General features: G+C 49.8%; 1 protein-coding gene across 1 annotated transcript in view; it reads left to right on the top strand.

Annotated features, from left to right (window-relative positions):
* Positions 1–12,197, top strand: part of LOC139055793 (uncharacterized) — a 42,019-nt gene that overhangs the window by 29,117 nt on the left and 705 nt on the right. The gene's annotated exons all lie outside the window — the stretch shown is intronic.

Raw genomic sequence — 12,197 nt, forward strand, 5'->3', positions numbered from 1 at the left:
GGGGTTCTTTAACGCGCCGCCCAACGCACTGGACACGGGCCCGTTTTGACACGGGCGTCAAAAGAAGAGGTTGGAGGAGCCGTGGCACTTACTTCACAAAGCCGCGCGTTCTTTGCCACTTGTTCGAAGTCAGCCCGCCCGATCTTGTGAATCCACACTTTTCTTCGTTTTGCGTTGCGCCCGGCGGATGGTAAAGCAAAAAGCTTTTTGCCGTCACTGGGTCTGTTGTGGCAACCGTAGGCGCAGCAGCACAGCATCGCAATTAAGCACTCGGCCCTAACACATTGTATAAAACTACCGCGCTCCTTCAAACCGCCTGCCATACTTTCGTCGCGTAGGCCCAAGAATGGGGGTCGCAGCGCGCTGCAAAGAAAAGATATACAAAAGCGCGGCGCCTGCTCTGCGCCGGAAAGAAAAAATATACAAAAGCGCGGGGCATGCTTTCACGTGACACAGATTGGTCAATGGGGGAGCGGAGGAGGCTGGGGCGACAGGAGGGGTGGAGGAGGAAGCGCCTGGGTGAGCGGGGTGGCGGAAAGATCTAAGAATGGCGCTACTTTTGGAAAATTGAGGGGCTTTAAGATCTGCTAGAGTCACTGGAACTCTAAGATCTGCAGCCAGGTTAAGGGCGGCGATTTCGGCAAGGGTTGAGGAAAAGCCGCGGCAGAGGCGGCACGCCCTATACAGCGAAAGTTCAGGAATCACACATGCCACGGATGAGGAGTCGTAAGAACGGAGCCGTCGGTGAAAACTAGCACGCGACCCGACAGTCTTTCTTCAAAGGTGGCGGCGATCTCCTGAAGGATCGCGCAAGTGGGTGTGCTCCGCTTGCTTTTCACCCCGGGTACTGTCGTACGGATGCAAAGCGGGCGGTAACGATAGGGAAGGGTCGGGAGCCAGCCGCTGGCGGGGGAGATTTTCACAAGCGAGTGAAAGTCCGTTGCTCGCCGTCCCATGCCAGAGTGGGGGAGAGAGTGAAAGCGCGTGACGAGCTTTTGCCCCTGCGGCGTGCGTTGAAGGCGCTCGACGTGGTTTACGGCGCGCCTTTACGCTCGTAGTGAGAGGGGGACCCAAGCACCGCGAGCGGCGCCACTGCTCCTGACGGGTAGCGCCATCTGTGGCAGAAAAAGTCGAAACTGGGAATATCCGCTTCGCATTTCTGCTGCGCCGCGCTGCAGCCGCTCGCTTTTTGTGCACGTGCAGGGCCCTCTCCTCGCTTTGCACGTGCGGCGCGTCACAATGTATCGCCTTCAGTGCGGCTTCAAAAAGATCGGCCAGCTATTTTAGGAAAGCCAACTTGTTAAAAGGAAAAAAGCTCGTCAGTCACGCAAACTCTTTGGAGCAGACAATCAACGGCAACGATGCACAGCTCAATGCAAAATGTATTTCATATCGTGTACGACGTGTACCTCGAGGTGAGGGTCATTCTGTCATATGTTAAAAATACTGATTGTCTATACACACTGCGAAATGAAGCCGCGCACTCTCGATGTTTTTCGTTGTCGAATATGAAGCGTATGCTTTAGTTGTTTTGATATGGCAGCCTTACAGTTGTTGTCGTCTGCTGTCGAAGTCGAACGTTTGCGGCGTGCGAAAAAAAAAATAATTGTACGGCCATGGCATCCCACTGAAAAGCCTGGGAAGATACAACACTTGTGCTTCGCCCGTTAGAGGATCACCCACTGACTCGGCGGCGAGGCAGCTGAAATGTAAGCACTGCGAAGCTAGTTGAACTGCTCACCTCGTTGATTTCGGCGGTCGCGTCATGATTGCACTCGAGTTTTGTTAAAGTACCGGCTTTACAGGCGCATAAAACCTGCTGCGCGAACGCAGTTCAGTGTGAGTGATGCAGAATTAAAGGCGCGATATGGTACCGTGCGCGTGATGCGCTCGCGTAATTAGCGCGCTAGTGAACGCACACTCGAAACACTGTGCTGAATGTTTATATTAGTAAACGTAAGCATGGGCCCTATAACGTAAAACTATTCCAATATGTTTCTATTCCAATTTCCTGACGTCAAATTTGCGTAACCACCGACGCAAGCACCGGGCGGTCACCCATAGGGTTGTCTGAACAGACCAATCAAACGCTCTCCTCGTTCATAGGACGTCCCTTTTGTTTGCTTGAAAAACGAATAACATTGCTTACACTGAGCGGCTTGTTGTATCTAATTGGCTCACAAGAAGCGAGCAGAACGCTCAAGTGGAGAGGGATTCGATGGGGCCGAGCCACTGTACTGAAAACCGATAACCGGATGAAGAGGGTGGTGCTGGCGTCTGCGATTGGTCGGCTTTCCCTTACTTAGCTTGTGGTGGCTGGTCGAAAATCGCGGCGGCATGCAACGGAAGCTTAAGAATGACGCTAAAATTGACCCTCAGCAAAGAAAAGTTGGCAGAATGAGGTAGTAAACGTGCCGAAAGTTCTTGAAAACGTTACACGGTCACGCAAGAAGTTTTATTATACGCAAATACACCCATGCTCTCCGGCAGGTGCGAGTAGTCAGCGTCTCAGCGATCGGCGGCAGCTATCTTTTATTCCTTTCGGAACGGGGCAGCCTGCGGCTATTCCGAAAAAAATTCAGTTTTGTTCGGCATATTAATGCATCTTTATCGCGTACACGTCACTTTGACGTGGTGAGTTCGTGCGGTTTTGTGACGTCGCGTGACAGGCAGGTGAAGTGGGTGCACCCCGAAAACTTTTCACCAATAGCCGAGGGCTAATGGCGAAAAGGGGTCGAATCAGAAAGAACTGTTTTTCTTTTTTCTGTCAAATCATGCATAATCAGTGTGCACACATCATATCAGATGGGGAGGTATTCCGGTTTTTGTAACATCGCGTGACAGACAGGTGAAGTGGAGGGTGGTCGAAAAAAGTTTTTGACCAATCGCGGAGGGCTGATAGCAGAATTGGAATAGAAAAGTTTGGAATAGTTTTACGTTATAGCGCCCCATATTATGTTGCCTTTATTTTCGCTTTATAGGGCAGGCTGGAGTATTGTGGCAGAGGTGCAAACTTGGAGTTAGCTTTGGAAATGCGCACCATGCCATGTTGCTGAATATTTGTAGAGGCAAGTTTGGAAGGCAGCTGCATTTGAAAAGTAGTGGTAAATGGCTTCACTGTCTCGCCCTTATTTTCATTCTTTCATAGCTGCAGTGGTCGTGTCATGAAAAGAGGAATTCTTGCTTTCGACAAGAAGGTGCACTGCAAAGCTGGCATCACGGCTCAGTGCAAGCACGCAGCTGCGGTGTGCATTTACGTCAACAGTAAAGAAGTAAATTCATGCATCAGCCAGCCCCAGAAATGGGGCAAGCCAAGCGGAAAGCCAAAGAGACGCCTAGAACAAGATGTCTTGGACCTTTTCCCAAATGAGTTATAAAAACATTCATGCTGTAGAATGCACTGCTTCAGTGAAGTAACTGTGCCAGTATTGAAGGTACGAGAATTAGGGGCTCGTTACGACACACCAGCCCACGACACAGCAGTACTTCGGACCGCGCTATCGCTTCGGCGGGGCCGCTTTTGCCATTGTGGAAACTCAACTTCGCGCAAGAAGCCTTTTGACAACGTTCCCAGCTGGCGGCGCAATGCCCCGGCTCGACTGAACAGCGCGGGCGCGCGCGTGCAGTGGCCGCCTGCAAACTGGTTGCGCCTGGCGGCGCGGGCGCCATCTATCCCCAGTTTTGCACTGCTCGCTCGCTGGGGCAGCAGTGGGCGCTGTCGTCGCGCGCCCAAACTTGAGCTTGGGTATGACGATTCTGTGCTGCAGGTCGAGTGACCGCCACAGAGCAGGTTTGAGAGACGCCGAGGGGAGACCGTACGGGATTCTCGAGGACGCGACAGCATTGCACACTCTGAGAGCAAGTTGCGGAGAGCAGACGCGGCCTCGAGCTAGGAGTGAACGCGCGGCACTGGCAACTTTGGTGGCGCTCTTGTGAAGGGCGATCACAGCTGGCCTGAAGCTAAGACGGTGGTCTATAAGGACGCCAAGGTATCGAGCTTTGCGAGCCCACGGGAGAGAAACGCCGCGTAGACTGAGACGAGGAACCTCGAAGCGCGCTTTAAGACGAGGGTGTACGAGCAGGGCCTCAGTTTTGGTAGGCGAAAGATTGAGGCCTATTTCAGAAAGGAAGCCTTCGACAGCATTGAGGGCGCATTGAATGCTTTCACGAACCTGCCGGCCACGGGGAGTGGGTCCGGTGGCGAAAAGGGCTATGTCGTCAGCGTAAACTGCGATGCGGACTTCATGAGGAAGAGCGCGCGGAACGAAATCCCTGATGCGAGCTATACGCCTCGTGCATCGCCTATAGAGGCTAAAGCCCCTCGCAGATCTGCTTCTCGAGCGCCTCCCCCCGTCAGTCGTTGTACTCACGGACTCCCCGCGCGGCACTACTCACGCTCTGTCACGCTCGCCAGAGCGGAGAGGCGCCCCCTCATTGCGCAACGACTTTCCTTAATGTTTAATTACGCGCAAGAAATGGGCTGTGATCTCATTTACCATAAAGTTCCCTCACATGTCGGAAACGAAGGTAACGAACAAGCCGATCAGCTCGCCAAGGACGCTCACTCTCGTGTCACACCTCTTTCCAACTTCGTCTCGCTGTTTGACACTGCACGCCAACTGGTATCAAATGCAGTTAGATTCAAACACCCGGACAGCCGCGTCGCCGCCGGCGATCCACCCCGGCCGCTACCAAAGCTCGGACTACTACGCGCCGATAGGGCCCTTTTGTTCCGCCTCCGCGTTGGTTACTTTAACACAGCAGAGCGGATCCCCCGCCATTCAGGCGCAATCAGTTGTGTTTGCCAGAACTGCACTGCTGGCGTGAATGAAACTCTTGAGTCACATCCTTCTCGACTGCGCGGCATGAAGCTCCGCTCGTGAAGTCCTAATCGCCTCCTATCGACGCCTTGGTATACACACAGCCCGTCCTGAGGACTTCCAGTTCCTTAGGGGTTTTGCGGGCTTACTCAAAAGAGCCTTCCCAGCTCTCGTTGAGTTCTTTGAGACCTCAAACCTATACACGCGGCCATAAGCCCCGTTCTTCGCTTTTTTTTTCTCTCCTTCACGGACTTGCGCTCGTCTTCTTCCATCTCTATTTCTCGACACTCTTTTATTCCCATTACCCTTCCCCCGTGCAGTACTGTTGAGGTGACCTTCTAAGCGAGACAGTTACAGTACTGCACTTATCTCTTTTTTTCTCATTCTAAAATCACTTACTACTAGGGGTGTGCGAATATCAAAATTTTCGAATACGAATCGAATACGAATAAGGCGAAAAACTGTCTTCGAATATCGAATCGAATATATGTGTAGTATTAAAAAATTGCAAAACGATGTAACAATAGTTTTATTACCCTTTTAAAAATAATATTGCATTTTAATAGGCTGCTTCAAGTTAAAGAGGCAATCATTATAGGTAATGCACTCAGGTAATGTCAGGCAATGCTCTGTCAGGTAAACGCTTGTTACAGATTACCGCGAAGGAAAATTGACTGCTCAACATATTCAGAAAGTAAGGGCCCTCTATGCAGTGTGACAACATTTGTTCAGGTAACGCTTTCTAGGTGCATATTTTATTGCGCATACTTACAGAGCCCGAAAGTACATCATATATTGTTATGAAAGAGCCCTGGAATAAAGCTTGGTAAAAAAAAAATCGAAACTGATCATGTCTCACGGGCCTGATGCAGATAGACAGCAACAGAGCGTACACATTCATAGTAAGGTTCGTTACAGCACTTAAGATCACAGTGCTGTGACGCTGTGTCGTCGTTTTGTACCTTCTTTTGTCCTTGTTTTCTGTTGCGCTGTAACGAACCTTACTATGAATCCCAACCAACTGGCCCAACTTGCCGTCTTGATGCAGAGCATACAGATATTAAGTGGATCATGTGAAGCTCTCAGTGAATAAACATGTTCTTAGGACAATGTGGAGCAAGCATATAATGCGTTAATTGCTAAATTATTCACAGTCTGTCCGAATATTCGCCGTTTCGACCATTATTCGGCCGTCCTCGAATATTCGGGAATTTACGAATATGCATTTCTCGAAACGAATACTCTTCGAATAAGGAAAATATTCGATTCGTATTCGAAATTTCGAATATTCGCACACCCCTACTTACTACTATGCCTGACGAAGGAGCAGCGGTACAGCCAATGGTTCAGCTGCCACCGCCGACGCCCGCGCGCTCGTTCTACAGCTACTGTGTGACGTCACGGTTGCTATGCGCAGCTGCGCCCTCGACCGGCGCACGCCGGTTGCTAAGGAGGGGAGGAGGTTGCGCCGCTGCGCGGAGAGGCCACAGTTGGCACGATTCCAGCGGACGGACGCGGAGCCGGACAGTTAGGAACGAAATCGGCGACGACACGTGCGCGCGTTTTTATGGACTTGAACAAAGTCTGCTAATTGACCTGACAAAGAAAAATGGCTGTGGCTTAGCTAAGGTTAAGCCCAGGATGCGAAGCATACTAGCCTTTATTTTAACGCGACAGCGTTAAGGAGCTCGTGTCGCAGAAAAGCCGGTGTCGTCGGCGTCGGCTCAGGCGTGCGGCGCTTGCTCAGGCGCACATTTCGTTGTCGCGCCGAACGCTGCGTTGCTCGACGCGCACCGCGTCCGATGCGGGGCGCGACGCCGCGAGCGACGGCGGGAGTTGGAGCGCCGGTTCTCCTCTGTCGTGACGTCACGGTGTCACGTGATTTCATGGTCACCGCCGCGCCTGAGGAGCTGGGTTGAGCCCTCGTAATATGCTTCGCATAAAAAGAAGCAGAAGGACATTAGACTTTTCCTCCAAGAAATAAATGCTTTTTACGTACGTGTGCCTGAGTGAGTTCACCTCTGACGCTTTAATTGAGCTAGTTTTAATTGTTTCGATGATACGAATAAATATTTTTCGCGACTCCGTGAGATTCGTATCATCAAGATTCCATTGTATTGGCGGCGCCTCCTGGACATCAAATCAAAGCGGCAGTGTGGACATCAAAGCTGGAACCCGGAGTGGTGCGTGGGTTGGGGCTGAGCGAGGCCTGCGCATGCCAAGTGTGTAGATCGGCCGTCCGCTACTACAGACAGCCGAGTTTGCACACCGCTGGCATGCTTCGGCCTCCGCGGCCCCAACCCACGGGCCGCCCTGCTTTCAGCTTTGATGCCCCTCCACCCCCGCTACCCCTCGGGCAGTGGCGTAGCCAGAAATTTCGTTCGGGGGGGGGGGGGGGGGGGGGGGCTCACTTTGCAGCTCGGCCTGATATATATATATCATTCAACAACCGTGTTTACATTTTCGTACATATGCAACGACCAGGGGAAAATCTCAATGACGTTTTCCTTTGTTAGAATGTATTGCGCAGGAGCAGCTGTCACCGGTTGTACATTGCGAGTACTTGCTCCGAAATTACAGTCGCAACAGAGAGCACATATAACAAGCAGGAGTTCTGCAACATATACGAGGGCGAGTCAAACGAAAGTGAGCCAATGCGAATATATGACAAACGGGGTACTTTAAATAAAAGTAGTCTGCATGAGTATTTAGACACTTGTCCTACTAACGAGTCGCGTAATTCCCGTCTCATAAAACTCCCTGGGTTGCTGCCTCAAAGATCTGTAAATGACTACACGTCATCTTCCGACACGAATCTGGTTTCCTTGAGCAGTTTCTTCAAATTTCACCAAATGTGGAAGGCGCAAGGCAACAGGTCTGGGCTGCATGAGGGATGTTGCAGCGTTTCCCACTTGAACTTTGCCAGTTTTGTATTAGCCACATCAGCGACGCGGGAACGGGCAATGTCGTGAAGCAAGATGTCCCCAATGCTCAATTTTCCACGTCGTTTGTTCTTAATTGCGACACGCAGCCGATCCGATCTTTCACAATATCTGAAACGATTTAGAGTCTCTCCAGGTTTAGAAAATTCGATCAATAGTGGCCCCTAACGATCTAAAAAGAAGTCAACGCTTTTCCGGCACAACTGAGGCCTTTGTTTTCCTTGAGAGTGGTGGATTCAAATGTTTCCGCTGTAAGATTTCCCGTAGTGTTTCAGGCTAGTAGTAGGGGCACCATGAGTCATCCCCGGTCACAATTGCAGACAAAAAGTCGTCACCCTCATCTGGGGTTCTTTGACGTGCACTTAAATCTAAGTACACGGGTGTTTTCGCATTTCGCCTCCATCGAAATGCAGCCGCCGTGACCGGGATTCAATCCCGCGACCTCGTGCTCAGCAGCCATAGCCAACACCATAGCCACTGAGCAACCACGGCCTTTTTAATTGTATTGGGGGTGATTTCACGGTGACTTTGCTCCGGCCATGAATCGTCTTTGTAACTTTCATGTGCTTCTTTGAACAGTTTGCTACAACGCCTCTTAGGCGCCAATGAAACGCAATGTTCAACGCATACGGCAGCCATACGGCGAATAATTTCGTTTTTGGAAACATCTTCATTTGTCAAAAACCTCGATCACGACACCGAGCTGTTCAACTTCTGAAGTGTCCATTATGTCACGCAACCATGTTCAACCCCATGATGAGAGCATTAAAGAACATTTAACCTCACCTCTGCATGTCACTTGCAAATGAGATGCGTATGTGCTACGCGCACGCCTCGAAAATAATGAACCGAACCATTATTGCGCGGGGCGGGTTTTCTCACTTTCATTTGACTCGCCTTCGTACATTAGAAATGCGAAGATACAATGAATATACAAATGTGAAGATACAGCTTGATACAGGGCAAAAAATTGTCACTGGAAACAATGTTCACTGAGCATATGCACAAAACCTCGCAACAAGATATTTAAATATACGAATGTCACCAATAAATCTACGTTCCCAAGAAAAAGTCACTATATATAATGCGTCAAACAAGGCAAATAAATAGGTTGCGCAACCACAGATTCACAAATCACAGCACCCCCCCCCCCCCTTCGCTCCACTCCCAAAATGTATTGCGTGCGACGGAAGGCGGCGCGCTTCCTCCCCGCTTTTCTCTCTTGCGCACACCAGACGCAGCCACCATCGTCGGCTCAACCCCTCCCCTACCCCCCCCCCCCCCGCACGTTTTCACTCGCACATAGAGCATGCGGCGCGCGGTCACGATGTTATCGCCCTTGGCCTTTATTTATATGGAACATGAGGGCAACGGCAGGAATGCGCCTGGAGTCTTCATAGAGCTGCCATCGCAATAATAAAATAGTATCCGGCAACTGAAGCGTCCCGTCGCCCATTACTTTCCGCAAAAGAAGTAACAAAATCGAACTTTCCCCATGCGAAAATTCGCTGCGCCACAACGTCTTTTTTGTGTGTGTGTGGGCGGGGGGCGGCGAAATAGAATAACGCAAAGGAAAGCATGTCGGCTACAATCGAATGCCTACTTTGGGCACCTAGTGGTGCTACCGAAGGAATATCGAAGAAAACGTGTGACGCTTGGTCCACAGAAAACCATACACGTACTGCTCGGTATCCTACAACGGCGAGACAAAATTTTCCGGAGAGGTTGCGCTCAAGCGAACGCGTTGCAATCCATCGAGTCCCCGCAGTGCTGGCGGCGAACGACTATGCATTGTTTCTTTTTCTCGTCTGCTAGCCAGAAAGCGTCCAAAACTCTGCCAGGCGAAAATGCAGTCGGCCAGAGAAAAACAAACGCGCAGCCAAGTGCGCCGCGCGGTTATAATATCGATGCAGCACGAGAAAAACGCATGCGCTCTGGCTGGATCCGCAGCCCGGCGGTTGCGAGAACAAAAAAAAAAAATTAGAAAGAAATGACAAAGAGGCTCAATATATCCTCGCGAATAAAAGTCTAGGTAGAAAAATAAATCAGAACTTGGTTACAATGGTGGCTTTAGTGTCTTGACATGGATGCTTTGGCGCAGGTGAAAAAAAACGTGTATATTCTTTTCTGTGACCTGACGGCACAAATGAACCACCACAACGCTTTGTCTCATCGGACCTCGCTGCGTGCTTTGTCAACTTGTCTGATAGTATGTTGATTTGGCTTGTCTCGTTGTATAGCCCGATGTACGACTTTAGAAAAGTCGATGCACCTTTGGCGTCAAATGTTTGCAACAGCATTAAACCCAAAAAGTTCCGGAATTGCAAATCTAAAGCACGACTTTGAAAATGTCAATGGACCTCTCGCATCAAAATGTTATGAGAACTTTATACCCACAATGTTTCAGAATCGAAATCCAAGCGCTCCGTAGATTCCGCGGCCTCCGCGAGATGCCGAGACGAGCCCGCTCGCCTTCAAAACGCCCTTGAAATATTGTGCCCGGTGGGGCTCCTTGCGTTACGATATGTGACTCCTGATGCATGGACGTTGCCCAGAAATCCAGTCCGATTTAGCAATGTTCGCGCTCAAATATCTTTTAGAGCGTGAATTAAGGACATTCTAGACAAAATCAAGCATGATTTCTGGCGCCGGGAGTTGTTTTGGTCGGCGGCACATGACAGCACGCCCCTGCCCTCGGGTGCCCTGGAGATCCTGCGCCACGGGCTTTATTGAGGTCTCCGTCTGCCGGTTACATGTGCCCTCCTGGAGCAGTGCTTGTAAAAAAAACGTCAGCTATCGTTGCGACAAAAAAAAAAAGCGACCCGCGACTTATACAGCGCCAGTCAGAACCTTGCTCCTTCAGACAGAACGATCACAAAATGGGGCGTCGTGCCCACTACTACCTCACCGCGCGGGCAACCAGTGGCGAAGCGTAAACTCGACCGCACTCTGCAATGCCAGCATGTCTAGCGGACAAACACACACAACATGCGCTAAGAAACGTGTTCCGTAGTGCGAAGGTTGTGGGTTCGGTTCCCACCTGCAGCAAGTTGCTTTTTCATCCACTTTAATTTCCATTAATTTATCGTTTCTTTATTTTAATTTATTAAGCACAAGTAATTTCCCCTGTGTTGTTCTTGGTGTCAGTGTTTGTTGCCTTCTTATGATATGACTACTAAAAATCGGGCCTCTCGGTTAACTCCCTTTCTTTTCGTAGTGCCTGCGCAGTCACATATTCGTGGAGCCAAGGCCACCAGATTTTCTCTTTCGCACCCGCTCTACTCGCGCATGCGCAGAAACGTCGAGCGCCGTAACAAACGCCACGCCCCGTGTCAATGTCCGTACTTATGAAATGTGAAGTGTTCATGTTTGCCTGTGCGCGATGCTGCCATGTTTGTTATTTAAGGGAGCAAGTGAACGTTTCCAAGTTTATGCGACCGGTAAAACTCCCATCCTTCATAATTTGCTGTCCCAATCGATGCATCGCCTTTCGAGCAAAAGTGCGACTTTACTTATTAAGGCCATCCTGCCTGCTCATTTCCTGTATTCTCTTGGACATAGCGTTAGCGGGAGACACATACACGCAGATGTACTTATATGTGCCTACAATGCGTCCGATATTGTGCACTTAAAGGCACACATGACCATCTGCGCCTACATAGAAGCGAGCGTGGTTCATAAAATAGGTAGTCGAGTGCCTACTAGTCTTGCACGCATCGCAGTGCTGTGATAACCTAAATCAGAACAGCTCCAGGTCTCTTGCATAAGTAGTTTACTGCTGAGGCTGTAATTATTCCACACGCTTGAAAGTTCGCCTATAACTTGCCCATAAGTAACCCCTAATTTGAGGCAAATATATGAGGCTTTATGTTTAGTCCACCGAAGATAGAGGAGAAACCTTGTACAAAACTTGTTAATAGCGAAACAACTAGGGTCCAACAAATATTTGCAACGCTCCTAATTACATCATAAATGTTAACCATGACACGGCTTGCACTTAACATGCGTCTCATCTCCATTGCTATACAGTTCACTAGCGACATTAGGAACATAGCAGATGACGGCCGTTGACGCTGTCAAAGACCAGCTTTTTTTTTTTGCGACCGCTGTAACTATAAGGAATTTTTTTAGACATTGCATAGGCATCTCACATAAAATGCTCCCCATTCTCTCAAAATTTCAACTTTGTCACACAATGAGTTCTTCCAGGACATTGGGCAAACTTGCGCAGTTCCTAATTCGCTCACGTATAAGCAATATTAAGCAGGGGACGTAGCGGGAGCAGGTTTCTGTTGAATATAGAGTGAGTTTGAAAAAAAAAATGTGACTTCGAGCTCTGCTAGCTCCATGTCGCATGTACGCCTGCATAATTTGGCCGAGCTGTTCACGGCAGTTTGTGCTACCGCGGACTGTTCTTTTTTTTTTTTGCCATGCC

This window comes from Dermacentor albipictus, chromosome 2, assembly GCF_038994185.2.
Source record: "Dermacentor albipictus isolate Rhodes 1998 colony chromosome 2, USDA_Dalb.pri_finalv2, whole genome shotgun sequence".
Lineage (NCBI taxonomy): Eukaryota > Metazoa > Arthropoda > Arachnida > Ixodida > Ixodidae > Dermacentor > Dermacentor albipictus.